The sequence below is a fragment of the Mustelus asterias genome, chromosome 13 (assembly GCF_964213995.1).
Source record: "Mustelus asterias chromosome 13, sMusAst1.hap1.1, whole genome shotgun sequence".
Lineage (NCBI taxonomy): Eukaryota > Metazoa > Chordata > Chondrichthyes > Carcharhiniformes > Triakidae > Mustelus > Mustelus asterias.
In genome coordinates this window covers 1514998-1529502 of record NC_135813.1, presented here as the reverse complement: position 1 = coordinate 1529502, position 14505 = coordinate 1514998, and the positions used below count along the sequence as shown (strand labels likewise).

Sequence of the window (14505 nt, the reverse complement as noted above, 5' to 3'; positions counted from 1 at the left end):
TCAGAACCTCCCGGCCAGACCCCAGTACAAGAGGCTTGTTTAATTCTTACACACAGACAGCAACCTCTGGCCCACTAGCTTCAGACCACCCTGTATCCCCCCCACCCCGTCCCGCACCCCCCCACCGCCCCGTGCCCCCCTGCCCCGCCCCACGCCCGCCCCACGCCCGCCCCGCACCCCGACCCACCCCGCACCCCCCCCACCCCGCACCCCCCCCACCCCGCACCCCCCCCTCCCCCACCCCACACCCACGCTCCCCCCCACCCCGTGCCGCGCCCCCTGCCCCGCCCCACACACCCCCACACCCCACTGCCCCGCCCCACGCCCCCCCTGCCCTGCCCTGCCCCGTGCCCCCCCCGCCCCGCTCCACGCCCCCCCCACCCTGCGCCACGCCCCCCCCACCCCGCGCCACGCCCCCCTGCACCCCCCCTACCCCGCCCTGCACCCCCCCAACCCCACCCCGCACCCCCCTGCCCTGCCCCACGCCCACGCTCCCCCACCCCCACAAACACCCCACCCTGATTCAGGTGCATCACCCTGTGCCAATCGGATTATCAGCAACTCGCGGCCACCGACCCCCCCGCCGACATCTCCAAGCTACTCAATGCTCTGGACACCAGGGGTTATCAGGAATGGCTGCACTCGAGACCAAGCATGTTTCCCCCAACCCCAGGACTGTCTACCTTCAGGAGCTCCTCCAGGATGGGCCCCACTCGGGAAACCCCCCCAGGATGGGCCCTGCTCAGGGGTCACCCCTCACCCACCCCCCGGCTGTTTGATGGGCAGCAGTTTTGAAGGAAGGAGTTTTAAGGAACTTTACATTTGCCCCAAATGCTTGTGCGAGACAGGAACTGGGCTCCACACATTGCAGCCTGGGTCTGAACATCCAATGGAATTTTTCTGGCTATTTCGAAGTATTCAATGTGCCATCGAACAATCCCTTTTAAGAGATTACACTAACCTCCAGCAGAGAAGCTGAGAATATCAGATTACAGAACTCCAGACAGGCTCCAAACCCGCCCACGCTACCAGCCATCGGCACAGAAACAAGACAGCGAGTGTCGACATTAACTTGGCAGGATCCGCAGCGACAGACCCGAGTGTGGGGGGCTGGGGGGGGAGATGCCCAACAGAACTGTGAAATCATTCAACTGTGCAAGAGTATTGCAACGCCACCAACTCAGAGAACCGCCTCACAGCCTCAAATGAAATGGCCCAGCCCACACTTAATCCTCTCAATATAAAGCAAGAGAAGCTTTGTAAAATCCGCCTTCCTCAGCTCTGTACAACACAGCTGACAGGTGTCGAAATGATTAAAGTGTTAAGGGGAGCCAACAGTTCAGCTTTTGATGAGTTTGATGGATTCTCAACAAGCCTGCAGGGATCTCCTCAAACCCTGCTTATCCCGGTGATCTTGGAGAGCAGCTGGGAGTGTTCTGTGAGGGAGTGGCAATGGAAACTGCAGAACTAATATTTAATAATTGGCACAGCGCTTCACAATCAGAATAGATCCAATAAACAACAAAACTGCAAGCGTGATAGGATGGAAAAGTGACACAGACGGCCATCAGAAGAATGTCTGTCATTGTACAGCAGTTCCAGAGTTAACTAACACTGCATTCCCATAGCTTCCCCTACCTCAAACAAGGCTATCAGCGAATCCCTACAGTGCAGACGGAGGCCATTCAGCCCATCGCATCTGCACCGACAACAATCCCAACCAGGCCCTATCCCCGTAACCCCACATATTTACCCTGCTAATCCCTCTAACCAACGCATCCCGGGACACTTAAGGAGCAATTCAGCATGGCCAATCACCCTATCATCTTTGGACTGAGAGAGGAAACCAGAGCACCCGGAGGAAACCCACGCAGACACGGGGAGAACGTGCAAACTCCACACAGTGACTCAAGCCAGGAATCGAACCCGGGTCCCTGGAGCTGTGAGGCAGCAGTGCTAACCACTGTGTCACCGTGCCGCCGGGAATCGAACCCGGGTCCCTGGAGCTGTGAGGCAGCAGTGCTAACCACTGTGTCACCGTGCCCCCGGGAATCGAACCCGGGTCCCTGGAGCTGTGAGGCAGCAGTGCTAACCACTGTGTCACCGTGCCCCCGGGAATCGAACCCGGGTCCCTGGAGCTGTGAGGCAGCAGTGCTAACCACTGTGTCACCGTGCCCCCGGGAATCGAACCCGGGTCCCTGGAGCTGTGAGGCAGCAGTGCTAACCACTGTGTCACCGTGCCCCCGGGAATCGAACCCGGGTCCCTGGAGCTGTGAGGCAGCAGTGCTAACCACTGTGTCACCGTGCCGCCCATGGAGGGAACACTGCAAGACTGTCCAGACTTCAGCTGCAACTTTGACATCCGCATTTGGTTCTGGCTGTTTGAAGCTACCCTGAATGCAGTGCCAGCTCCTTCCGCTACTTCATATCAGTGGCCAGACAGCATCGCAAACGAGCCCAAAGTTCTATTAGGAGAAAACTACTTGTGTTGAGTAGCACCTATAGTTTGATAAAGCATCCCAAGGTTCTTCACAGGACTGCTATCAGACACAGATTGATTCCCAGTCCCAGAGAGGTGGAGGCGATTTGGGAATGAATCCATATTCAAGGGCTTCAGGAATTGAAATCACAGCCAATAGCGGAGTGTTTAAAACCAGGGATTCTCAAGAGGCCAGAATTGGAGAAGTACAGAAATCTTGGAGGGTTGTAGGAGGTTACAGAGATAGGGAGGGGGGCAAGTATGGAGAAATTTGATAACAAGGCACAGTATCATCTTCCATCTCCTCATTCGATTTCTGTAACCCCCGACCCCCGCCACTCTCTGACATCTCTGCATTCTTCCAATTCTGACCACATCTCCACCTCAGATGCAAGTTTCCTCACTATTGTACCCTTCCTTGCTTCAGTGTCAATCTTTGGCTGGTTGTTAATCCTGTGAAGCATCTTGGGATATTTTACAACCTTAACAGTGCTATACAAATGCAAGTTGCAGAAATGGGGACAAGGCTTCAGAACTTGAGCTCCTGATCAAATGTATCACATATTAGGGATATGGGATATACCGTGGGCGGCACAGTAGCACAGTGGTTAGCACTGCTGCTTCACAGCTCCAGGGACCTGGGTTTGATTCCCGGCTTGGGTCACTGTCTGTGTGGAGTTTGCACATTCTCCTCGTGTCTGGGTGGGTTTCCTCCGGGTGCTCCGGTTTCCTCCCACAGTCCAAAGATGTGCAGGTTAGGTTGATTGGCCATGCTAAAAATTGCCCCTTAGTGTCCTGAGATGTGTAGGTTAGAGGGATTAGTGGGTAAAATGTGTGGGGATATGGGGGTAGGGCCTGGGTGGGATTGTGGTCGGTGCAGACTCAACGGGCCGAATGGCCTCTTTCTGTACTGTAGGGTTTCTATGATTTCTATGATGTCCGGTGTTGAGGAATCCCCAGCCAGTGACGCCCAGGATTGTTGTCGGTGCAGATTCGATGGGCTGAATGGCCTCCGTCTGCACTGTAGGGATTCGCTGATAGCCTTGTTTGAGGTAGGGGAAGCTATGGGAATGCAGTGTTAGTTAACTCTGGAACTGCTGTACAATGACAGACATTCTTCTGATGGCCGTCTGTGTCACTTTTCCATCCTATCACACTTGCTGTTTTGTTGTTTATTGGATGTATTCTGATTGTGAAGCACCGTGCCCAAGCACAGAGACTCCCTGGGCAGTGTGGTCACAGGAGAATTGTGCCCCCAGCTCTCCTGGTAACTGCCCAAAGTGTGAAAGGGGTAAGTTTAACAGAATGACAGCAACTGCTGCAGGAGCCTGAGCCTGTGGCCTCATTAGATTCCCTCCTCCTGAAGTCATCAGTTTGACACGTTGTGGGCCCAGTTTAATGAGGTCATTACATTTACAACAAAGGGTGAATAGAGAAACACATTTGGGAAAGCTCAGTCCATCAGCATGTGGAAAAAGGGAATGACGGCAAATCATTGCAATAAACATTGCTGTCACTTTAACTGTAGTCTGGCAGCGAATGGAAAAAATGCTCACTTTCTCCAAGTACCAGAGGAGATGAAGGAAACCATTTCATTTCCCAAAAAAACATGCTGATCTTTCAGAATGTTCAGCAGTTGCCAACCTCTCAGCTCTCCATAAAGGGTTCAAGTGTGAAGAGGCTTCATGGCCCAAGACTCTGAGTGAGGAAACCTGACTGCAGAATCTCTCTCCTCCGGTATCATTCAACAGTGCGAGAGACTGCCTCCACGGCAGCCCCCATTCCCCACCCTCCACACCCCTCCCCGCCTCTCTCCCCCTCACCACTCCCTTCTTCCCCCACCCCCATTCTCCACACACACACCCTCAGGCCCCTCCCATAAGACATAGGAGCAGAATGAGGCCACTCGGCCCATCGAGTCTGCTCTGCCATTCAATCATGGCTGATTATTTTTCTCATCCCCATTCTCCTGCCTTTTCCCCATAACCCCTGATTCCCTTATTAATCAAGAACCTATCTATCCCTGTCTTAAAGACACTCAATGACCTGGCCTCCACAGCCTTCTGCGGCAAAGAGTTCCACAGATTCACCACTCTCTGGCTGAAGAAATTCCTCCTCATCTCTGTTTTAAAGGATCGTCCCTTTAGCCTGAGGTTGTGCCCTCTAGTTCTAGTTTTTCCTACTAGTGGAAACATCCTCTCCACGTCCACTCTATCTAGGCCTCGCAGTATCCTGCAAGTTTCAATAAAATCCCCCCTGATCTTTCTAAACTCCAACGAGTATGGACCCAGAGTCCTTAACCGTTCCTCATACGACAAGCTCTTCATTCCTGGGATCATTCTTGTAAACCTCCTCTGGACCCTTTCCAAGGCCAGCACATCCTTCCTTAGATACAGGACCCAAAACTGCTCACAATATTCCAAATGGGATCTGACCAGAGCCTTATACAGCCTCAGAAGTACATCCCTGCTCTTGTATTCTAGCCCTCTCAACATGAATGCTAACATTGTATTTGCCTTCCTGACTGCCAACTGAATCTGCACATTAACCTTAAGAGAATCTTGAACAATGACTCCCAAAGTCCCTTTGTGTTTCTGATTTCCTAAGCATATTTCCATTTAGAAAATAGTCTATGCCTCCATTCCTCCTTCTAAAGTGCATAACCTCACACTTTTCCACATTGTATTCCATCTGCCACTTCTTTGCCCACTCTCCTAACCTGTCCAAGTCCTTCTGCAGCCCCCCTGCTTCCTCGATACTACCTCTCCCTCTACATATCTTTGTATCATCTGCAAACTTAGCAACTGGGCCTTCAGTTCCTTCCTCCAAATCGTTAATGTATATTGTGAAAAATTGTGGTCCCAGCACCGACCCCTGAGGCACACCACTAGTCACCGGCTGCCATCCTGAAAATGACCCTTTTATCTCCACTCTCTGCCTTCTGCCAGTCAGCCAATCCTCTATCCCTGCCAGGATCTTACCCTTAACACCATGGGCTCTTAACTTATTTAACAGTCTCCTATGTGGCACCGTGTCAAAGGCCTTTTGGAAATCTAAATAAATCATGTCCACTGGTTCTCCTTTATCTAACTTCCTTGTTACCTCCTCAAAGAACTCTAACAGATTTGTCAGACATGACCTTCCCCTGACAAAGCCGTGCTAACTCAGTCCTATTTTATCATGCACTTCCAAGTACTCTGTGATCTCATCTTTAATATTGGACTCGAAAATCTTGCCAATGACTAAAGTCAGGCTAGCCGGCCTATAATTTCCCGTCTGCTGCCTCCCTCCCTTCTTAAACAGCGGTGTTACATTCGCTACTTTCCAGTCCTCTGGGGCCCTCCCTGCCTCCAGTGATTCCTGAAAGATCACCACCAATGCCTCCACAATTTCCTCAGCTATCTCTTTTAGAATCCTGGGGTGTAGTCCATCCGGTCCAGGTGATTTATCCACCTTTCAGTTTCCCCAGAACCTCCTCCTTAGTAATGGCTACTACACTCACCTGTACCCCCTGACTCTCCTGGAGCTCCGGTATCCCACTGGTGTCTTCCACCATGAAGACTGATGCAAAGTAACTATTCAGTTCCTCTGCCATTGTTTTGTTTCCTATTATTACTTCTCCAGCCTCATTTTCCAGCGGTCCAATGGCTATTTTTGCCTCTCTCTTACCTTTTATATATTGAAAAAAAAACTCTTCCTATCTTCTTTTATATTACTAGCTAGCTTACACTCATATTTCATCTTCTCCCCCCTTGTTGCTTTTTTAGTTGTCCTCTGCTCGCTTTTAAAGGCTTCCCAATCCTCTGGCTTCCCACTAATCCTCGCCACTTTGTCTGTTTTTTCTTTTGCTTTTATGCTGTCCTTGACTTCCCTCGTCAGCCATGGATGCCTCGTCCTCCCCTCAGCATGTTTCCTCCTCCTTGGGATCAATTTCTGTTGTGCCTCCCGAATAACCTCCAAAAACTCCTGCCATTGCTGTTCCACTGTCTCCCCTGCGAGGCTCCCTTTCCAATCACTCTGGCCAGTTCCTCCCTCATGTCTTTGTAGTTATCTTTATTTAATTGTAATCCTGTTACATCCGACTCCAGCTTCTCCCTCTCAAACTGCAGGGTAAATTCTACCATATTGTGATCACTGCTCCCTCAGGGTTCCTTCACCTTAAGATTCCTAATCAAGTCTGCCTTTGTCTCACCTCCCCTGCCCCCATCCCGCACGCCTTTCCCCTCCCTCCTATTCTCCCTTCTCCCCCCCCCCCCCCCAACACCACACACCCCTTCCCCCTCTCCCCACACCCCCCATTCCACCCCACCCCGCTCCCCCTCCACTCCCAGATAACTGCACTCTGAGCTCTGCGATAGAAGTGTGCACTGGGACGTGTCTGCATAAAACAGGATGGAGGTACATTACTGAGCCCACACCCATCACATTACTGGGGGGCGGTGGGGGGAGTGAGAGAGAGGGGAGCGAGTGAGGATAAAGGAGGGATGGGGAGGGAGTAAGTAGGTCCTGGAGTGGGGCTTGAACTCAGGTGGTGATTGAGCTAGGCTGCAATCAGCCTTTAACCAGATTCCCGAACCAACATGCCGTGTCGCTCCCTGCAGCTCCTGTTGTCACAGTGATAGCAGTAAGCTCGCTGGCTAACGGTTCCAGCACAGCCCCAGCATCATCCCATCACAGCACTTGTCCCAACCCTACGCATAAGAAAAGCCCCCGTTTACTCAGTCCCAGGGGCCAGGGTCATAAGTTCAAACCTCTCGAGTTAAGCTGGCTGGGGCACGAGATTCCCAGAGCCCCCGTGTGATAAAAGAGGCACTGTTCTTCTTGGTCAACTGCAGTCCGAAAGGACTCTCGTTTCTTTAATACTCTTCACTACCACAGCATGTTCCAAAGCACTTCTCACACAATGGTGTTAGCGTAAGCACGATTCGAACATCGGAAGCAAGACACCTCATTTGTACATAGCAAAATCTCAACACAGCAGTGTGATAAATGACCGCTGAGTTAACAGGGGTGAAACCCCAGCCTCGAATCAGGGAAACCTTTACTTTGCCAGAAGGCTCCCTCCCTTCTGGTCTCTGTTTTGGGAGACTGTGCTGGGATTTGAACAGGCTGTGCATATTTAATTGTTAGTTAAAATCCGCCAATCGGCCCCACACCCAGGGCCACGCCATTGGGAAGGGGCCGGGAAACTTGCAAACTGTTCGGCGCCTGGCATGAAACAGATTTTTAGGCCCACATTCTCCAGAATTGCGTGATCTGCTAACAGTGCAGAGAGGTGTGAGAATCACCCCCCTCACCTCTCCCTCTGTCTCACCCAGACTCACTACTTCATTGAGCCATTGGGATGTTTGTTAAATTCATCCTCTGGCTGTCAGCGTTGCTGGGACGGCTGATGTTTTCCCCCCCATCTCCAGTCACCCTGAACTGAGAGCCTTGCTGGGCTCTTCAGAGTCAATCACCCTGAAGTGGGACTGGAGTCACATGGAGACCCAGGCTGGGTAAGGATGGCAGCGTTCCTTCTCTCAAGGTCATTAATTAAATAGTTGAGTTTTAAGGGAAGTCATCCACCTTTGAACCTATTTCTCAGGCTGCCTTTGGCAACATCATCCAGAAGCAGATGGTTTGTTGTCAGACACCGAGCGCTACCTCAGCACCAGGCCTCGTACACCACTCTTACTCACCTCTCAGCCTGCTTTTCCAGCAGAGATCTCCTCCAGTGGAATACTGGGAAGGCAAAAGCCATTGCTTTCCCGTTCCCATGGCATTCTCCGTTCCCCCTACTGACGCCATCCCTTTCCCACAGAGACTAGATTCTTCACAACTTTGATATCATCGCTGACCTCAGGATGAGCTGACCGGACCCACCCACAGCATAAACAAGACTCATTTCCAGCTGCATCACATTGCCGGACTCTGGCCCTATCGCAGCTCTGTGCCACTGAAACCATCGTTTCTGCAGAAGGAACTCTTCAAAATGCAGCTAATGAAAATACAACAAAACTTACTCCAACTTATCAATCCAAAGAAAGAGTTTAATAAAGAAACATCATTACTCCAAACTTGGGGCGTCGTCCTGGGCCACTCCAAGCTCCCCACAATTCTACGTAGTTCCTAATTTATAGTGAGTCAGCCAACTATGACATCACTCTGTAATTGTTTCCATGGCTTACTGGGTCAGCTGACCCTTACATCTTGTTCCCATTGGTCACATTACATCCAATCAAAGTTGTCACCAGTTACATTCTAACAACCGTCAATCCTGCGTTTATTACCTCCAAACTATTCCAACACATCGCTGACCTGCCTGCCATCCTGTACCCGTTGTAAACTCTGATAACAATTGCTGAGGGAGATAGGGAATGGGTGACTACCAGACAGAGGAAGAGTAGGAAGGCAGTGCAGGGATCCCCTGCGGTCATCTCCCTCCAAAACAGATATACCATTTTGGATACTGTTGGGGCGGGGGGGATGGCTCACCGGGGGAAGGCGGCAGCAGCCAGGTTCATGGCACCATGGCTGGCTCTGCTGGACAGGAGGGCAGGAAAAAGAGTGGCAGAGCTATAGTGATAGGGGACTCAATTGTAAGGGGAATAGGTCCACTCAAGGACAGTGGAGGGAATTTGTGTGTGGAGTCAGATGAGGTGGGTGAGGTCCTTAACGAATACTTTGCATCAGTATTCACTAAGGGAAGGATGTGGTGGATGGCGAGTGTAGAAAGGAGGATGTTGACATTCTGGGACATGTTGAGATAAAAAGCGAGGAGGTATTGGAGGTTTTGAAAAACATTAAGGTGGACAAGTCCCCAAGACCAGATAGGGTCTATCCCAGAATACTGAGAGAGGCGAGGGAAGAAACTGCTGAGGCCTTGGCCAAAACCTTTGTATCCACTTTCGTCACATGCGAGGTACCAGAGGATTGGAGAGTTGCTAACATTGTTCCTCTGTTTAAGAAGGGCAGAAGAGACAATCCGGGAAATTACAGGCCTGAGTCTTACATCAGTGGTGGGGAAATTATTGGAGAAGATTCTTAGGGACAGGATGTATTCACATCTGGAAGAGAATAGGATTAGCGAAAGGCAGCATGGTTTTGTGAAGGGGAGGTCGTGGCTCACAAACTTGATTGAGTTCTTTGAAAAGTGACAAGAAAAATTGATCAGGGCAGGGCAGTGGGTGTTGTATACATGGACTTTAGTAAAGCCTTTGATAAGGTTCCTCATGGCAGGCTGATACAGAAGGTGAAGTCATATGGGATCCGACGTGAGCTGGTAAAATGGATATAAAACTGGCTTGGGCACAGAAAGCAGAGAGTAGCAGTTGATGGGGACTTTTCTAACTGGAGGTCTGTGACAAGCGGTGTTCCACAAGGATCAGTGCTGGAGCCTCAGTTGTTTGTAATATATAGAAATGATTGGGAGGAAAATGTAGGTCTTGTTAGTAAATTTGCAGATGATATAAAGTTGGGGGAGTAGCGAATAATGAGGAGGATTGTCAGAGGATACAGCAGGATATAAATCGGCTGGAGACCTGGGCCAAAAGATGGCAGATGGGATTTAACCCGGACAAATGTGAGGTGATGCGATTTGGAAGGTCTACTGCAGAAAGAAAGTATACAGTAAATGACAGGGCCCTTAGAAATATTAGCATACAGAGGGATCGAGGCGTGCAGATCCACAGTTCCCTGAAGGTGGCAATTCAGGTGGACAAGGTGGTCAAGAAGGCGGATGGCATGCTGGCCTTCACCGGTCGGGGCATTGAGTATAGGAATTGGAAAATCATGTTGCAGCTGTATCAGACTTTGGCCACATTTGGAGTATTGTGTACAATTCTGGTCACCACACTACCGGAAGGATGTTGATGCATTGGAAAGGGTGCAGCCTGGTTTGGAGGATATGGATTCTGAAGAACAGTTGAAAAAACTTGGATTTTCATTGGAGGGTCGGAGGATGAAGGGGGACCTGATAGAAGTTTACAAGATTGTGACAGGCTTGGATAGAGTGGAGAGTCTGAGTCTTTTTCCCAGGGTCGAAGGGTCAATTACTCAGGGGCAGAGGTTGAGAGTGAGAGGGGGAGAGTTTGAGAGAGATGTAAGGGGCAAGTTTTTCACACAGAGGGTGGTGAATGCCTGAAATGCGCTGCCGGAGGAGGTGGTGGAAGCAGATTCTATAACAACGTTCAAGAGGCATCTGGATAGATACATGAATAGGCAGGGAATAGAGGGATATGGACCACGTAGAGACAAGAAAATATTAGATTAGAGAGGAATCTGTGTCGGCACAGACTTGGTGGGCCGAAGGGCCTGATCCTGTGCTGTTCTTTGTCCTAACTCGCACCAAATCTTGTTCCTCTATCACCGGTGCTCACAGCCTATATTAGCTTCTAGATAAGCAGTGCCTCAATTTTAAAATTCTCACATTTTCTTTCAAATTCCTCCTTCGCCTCAGCTCCTCCGACCTCTGTAATCTCCTTCAAGATCTCTGCACTCTCGTCCAGTCCCACAACCCTCCAAGATCTCTGCATTCCTCTCATTCTGGCCCTGTGACCATCGTTGATTTTAATCGCTCCACCATTGACAGCCATGCCTTCAGCTGTCTGGACCCCAGTCTCTGAAATTCCCTCCCTGAACCTGCTGGAGGAAACTCCATAAAATTTGGTCATTGCCCCGAACACCACCACATTTCAAATGTTGTTTTCTAATGCTCCGGTGAGGCCCAGTGGGAGTATTACTCAGTCAGAGGAGCTATACACACTGTTGGAGTTACTGGTATTGTGTGGCAGCTTATTTTCCAATTTAAAATAAAAATTGAATTCTCTGAAGGTCTCGGGTGGGATCTGAACTCATGTCCTCTGGAATATTAGCCCAGGTCTCCCGATCACTCAACATAAACATTGCATTATCTTGTGGTGGACTTCTGGGTCAGGAATCCCAGCACCCAGCAGGCAACCAGCACACTCGGGTAGGCACTACAGGAAGTGAAAACGTGCAGGACAGGTTTTACCAGATCAGACTGGTGCCTTTCCTGCCTCCACCCCCTACAACACCAATCCCACACCCTCAGTCAAACACAGAATCGCTGCAATCGGCTCACAACACCTCCCAATTCCAACTCGACTCTCTGTCTCTCCGATAGTCTCTCGCTACATTTGAATAAAAGGAGTTTTTTTCCATAAGGGAAGTCAGAAGCCAGCAGCTCACGAGAAAACCGTCCAGTTTGCAGCAGCTGTAACCTGTAGCAGTCTTTAAGTTAAGTTTATTAGTCACAAGTAAGGCTTATATTAACACTGCAAAGAAGTCACTGTGAAATTCCCCTAGTTGCCACACTCTGGCACCTGTTCGGGTCAATGTACCCTAACCAGCACGTCTTTCAGATTGTGGGAGGAAACTGGAGCATCCAGAGGAAACCCATGCAGACACGGGGAGAACGCGCAAACTCCACACAGACAGTGACCCAAGCCAGGAATCGAACCCGGGTCCCCAGCGCTGTGAGGCAGCAGTGCTAACCACTGTGCTACCATGCCTGGGAGGGGGCAGAATGTCCCTCACAGCGAGAGTCTGTCTCCACAATTAGACCTTTGGGCATTGTCCTCATTCAATCAGCAATCCAGATACAACAGACGATGAAGTGAATGAACATAACCACGTGGATGAAACTGATTCAACTCACCCTCCAATGTCAGTTAAACAGGGAAGTCCCAGCCTCACCTCTCAGCCACCCCAAGCCAGAGTTCTGCCAACAGAACCCAAAACACCATTTCCCCAAACCTGTCCTCCAGACAAACAGGAAACCAGCACCACACTGACTGTTCTCAGAGCCTGCCATTGGCAACTGTCAGCAAAGCAGAGGCGACCGCCCAGACAACACACAAACAGCTGATGGCAAACTCCAAGACCATGGTTGTCAGCCTATTCCCAGCTATGGAACCAAAGCAGGAAGATGGAGTTAAGATACAGAGCAGCCATTGGGTCTCCTGTTCCGATGATGCTGTCCAATAACCTGCACCTCCCCTCAGTACAAGTGCAGAGCTTCAAGCCGCAGCACTCCAGTCCTTCTCTTCCATTACCTTTGGCTGAGTTCTCAGCAGCCAGAATTGCCAAACTGCCAATGAATTCATGCCCTGAAAGCTGAAACTGGGCCGAGACCCCAGGAAACCATTTCCCAGAGAAGCCTGCAGCTAACTCGGAGCTGATTCCCACCTTGTCTGTACCGCCATGGGTAGAATGCAGGCACCGATGGTCATGTCAGCAAGGACTGGGGCAAACACAGCTCAGACAACCAGTCAGCCACAACCAAACATCCACTGGCTTCACCCACAATCAACACCAATTTGGTGGAGGGCAAGTATAGCTTGTGGAACCAGCATCACAGACAGCCGGTGTGTGCAGAATTGAAACCCGCTGTCTCATCACCTACCCCCGTCCTGTGCACCAAACTCACTAACCCTGTCCCACACACACTGACTCTCACTGGGGTACGGGTTCCACACACACTGACTCTCACTGGGGTACGGGTCCCACACACACTGACTCTCACTGGGATACGGGTCCCACACACACTGACTCTCACTGGGGTACGGGTCCCACACACACTGACTCTCACTGGGGTACGGGTCTCACACACACTGACTCTCACTGGGGTACGGGTCCCACACACACTGACTCTCACTGGGGTACAGGTCTCACACTCTCACTGGGGTACGGGTTCCACACACACTGACTCTCACTGGGATACGGGTCCCACACACACTGACTCTCACTGGGGTACGGGTCCCACACACACTGACTCTCACTGGGGTACGGGCTCCACACACACTGACTCTCACTGGGGTACGGGTCTCACACTCTCACTGGGGTACGAATTCTACACACACTGACTCTCACTGGGGTACGGGTCCCACACACACTGACTCTCACTGGGGTACGGGTCTCACACGCTCACTGGGGTACGGGTTCCACACACACTGACTCTCACTGGGGTACGGGTCCCACACACACTGACTCTCACTGGGGTACGGGTCCCACACACACACTGACTCTCACTGGGGTACGGGTCCCTCACACACTGACTCTCACTGGGGTACGGGTCCCTCACACACTGACTCTCACTGGGGTGCGGATCCCACACACACTGACTCACACTGGGGTGCGGGTCCCACACACACTCACTGGGGTACGGGTGCCACACACACTGACTCTCACTGGGGTACGGGTCCCACAAACACTGACTCTCACTGGGGTACGGGTTCCACACACACTGACTCTCACTGGGGTACGGGTCCCACACACACTGACTCACACTGGGGTGCGGGTCCCACACACACTCACTGGGGTACGGGTCCCACACACACTGACTCTCACTGGGGTACGGGACCCACACACACTGACTCTCACTGGGGTACGGGTCCCACAAACACTGACTCTCACTGGGGTACAGGTCCCACACACACTGACTCTCACTGGGGTACAGGTCCCACACACGAAGTCCTTTTCTATTACTTGCCTAATTTGACTTTTCAAAGTTCCTCTGGTTTGATTCCATCACCAATCCAGATCTCGATCCTCGGAGTGAAAATAATTCTCATCATTTCTCTGGAGCTCTTTTATAAATGATTTGATACCTCTGACCTTCCTGTTCCTGACCCACTTGCCATAGGAAACAGTTCCTCGGGATTTGTTCTGTCCTTGGCGCCTGTCGACGTACTAGCACGGATTGCAGAGCGGCACACTCAGCAGCAGCATGGCACTGTGACAATGAAGGACACCCCAAATATCAGACAGTGCGCAGACTGAGAGAGGTGAACACGCCTAACACATTACCTCAAGCACACGTGAATGAAAGCAGAGAGGTGGCAGGACCAGGCACTTCCTCTGTGGTTACAGTGAAATCCATTGCTTTACGAAAGAAACCAAAAACTCTTGGTGATCAATCGACACAAAGGTCTTTCTGCCCCTCCTGGCTGCAGAATGTGATCACTCACACTTCACTCTCAGTTTGTGAGGTAATTTATTAGTGAGACACAGCGCACAGCGGG

General features: G+C 51.1%; 1 protein-coding gene across 6 annotated transcripts in view; it reads right to left on the bottom strand.

Annotated features, from left to right (window-relative positions):
• Window positions 1-14505, bottom strand: part of LOC144502320 (retinoic acid receptor RXR-alpha-A-like) — a 423978-nt gene that overhangs the window by 71843 nt on the left and 337630 nt on the right. For 2 of the 6 annotated variants that reach the window (XM_078226141.1, XM_078226143.1), the window contains exon 1: window positions 13974-14219. The exons of 3 other annotated variants lie outside the window; for them this stretch is intronic. The gene's annotated coding sequence lies outside the window, so the exon portion shown is untranslated. Of the gene's footprint in view, window positions 1-13973; window positions 14220-14290; window positions 14489-14505 lie in introns of those variants that run through there. One more of the 6 variants, XM_078226142.1, reaches the window with a different exon arrangement.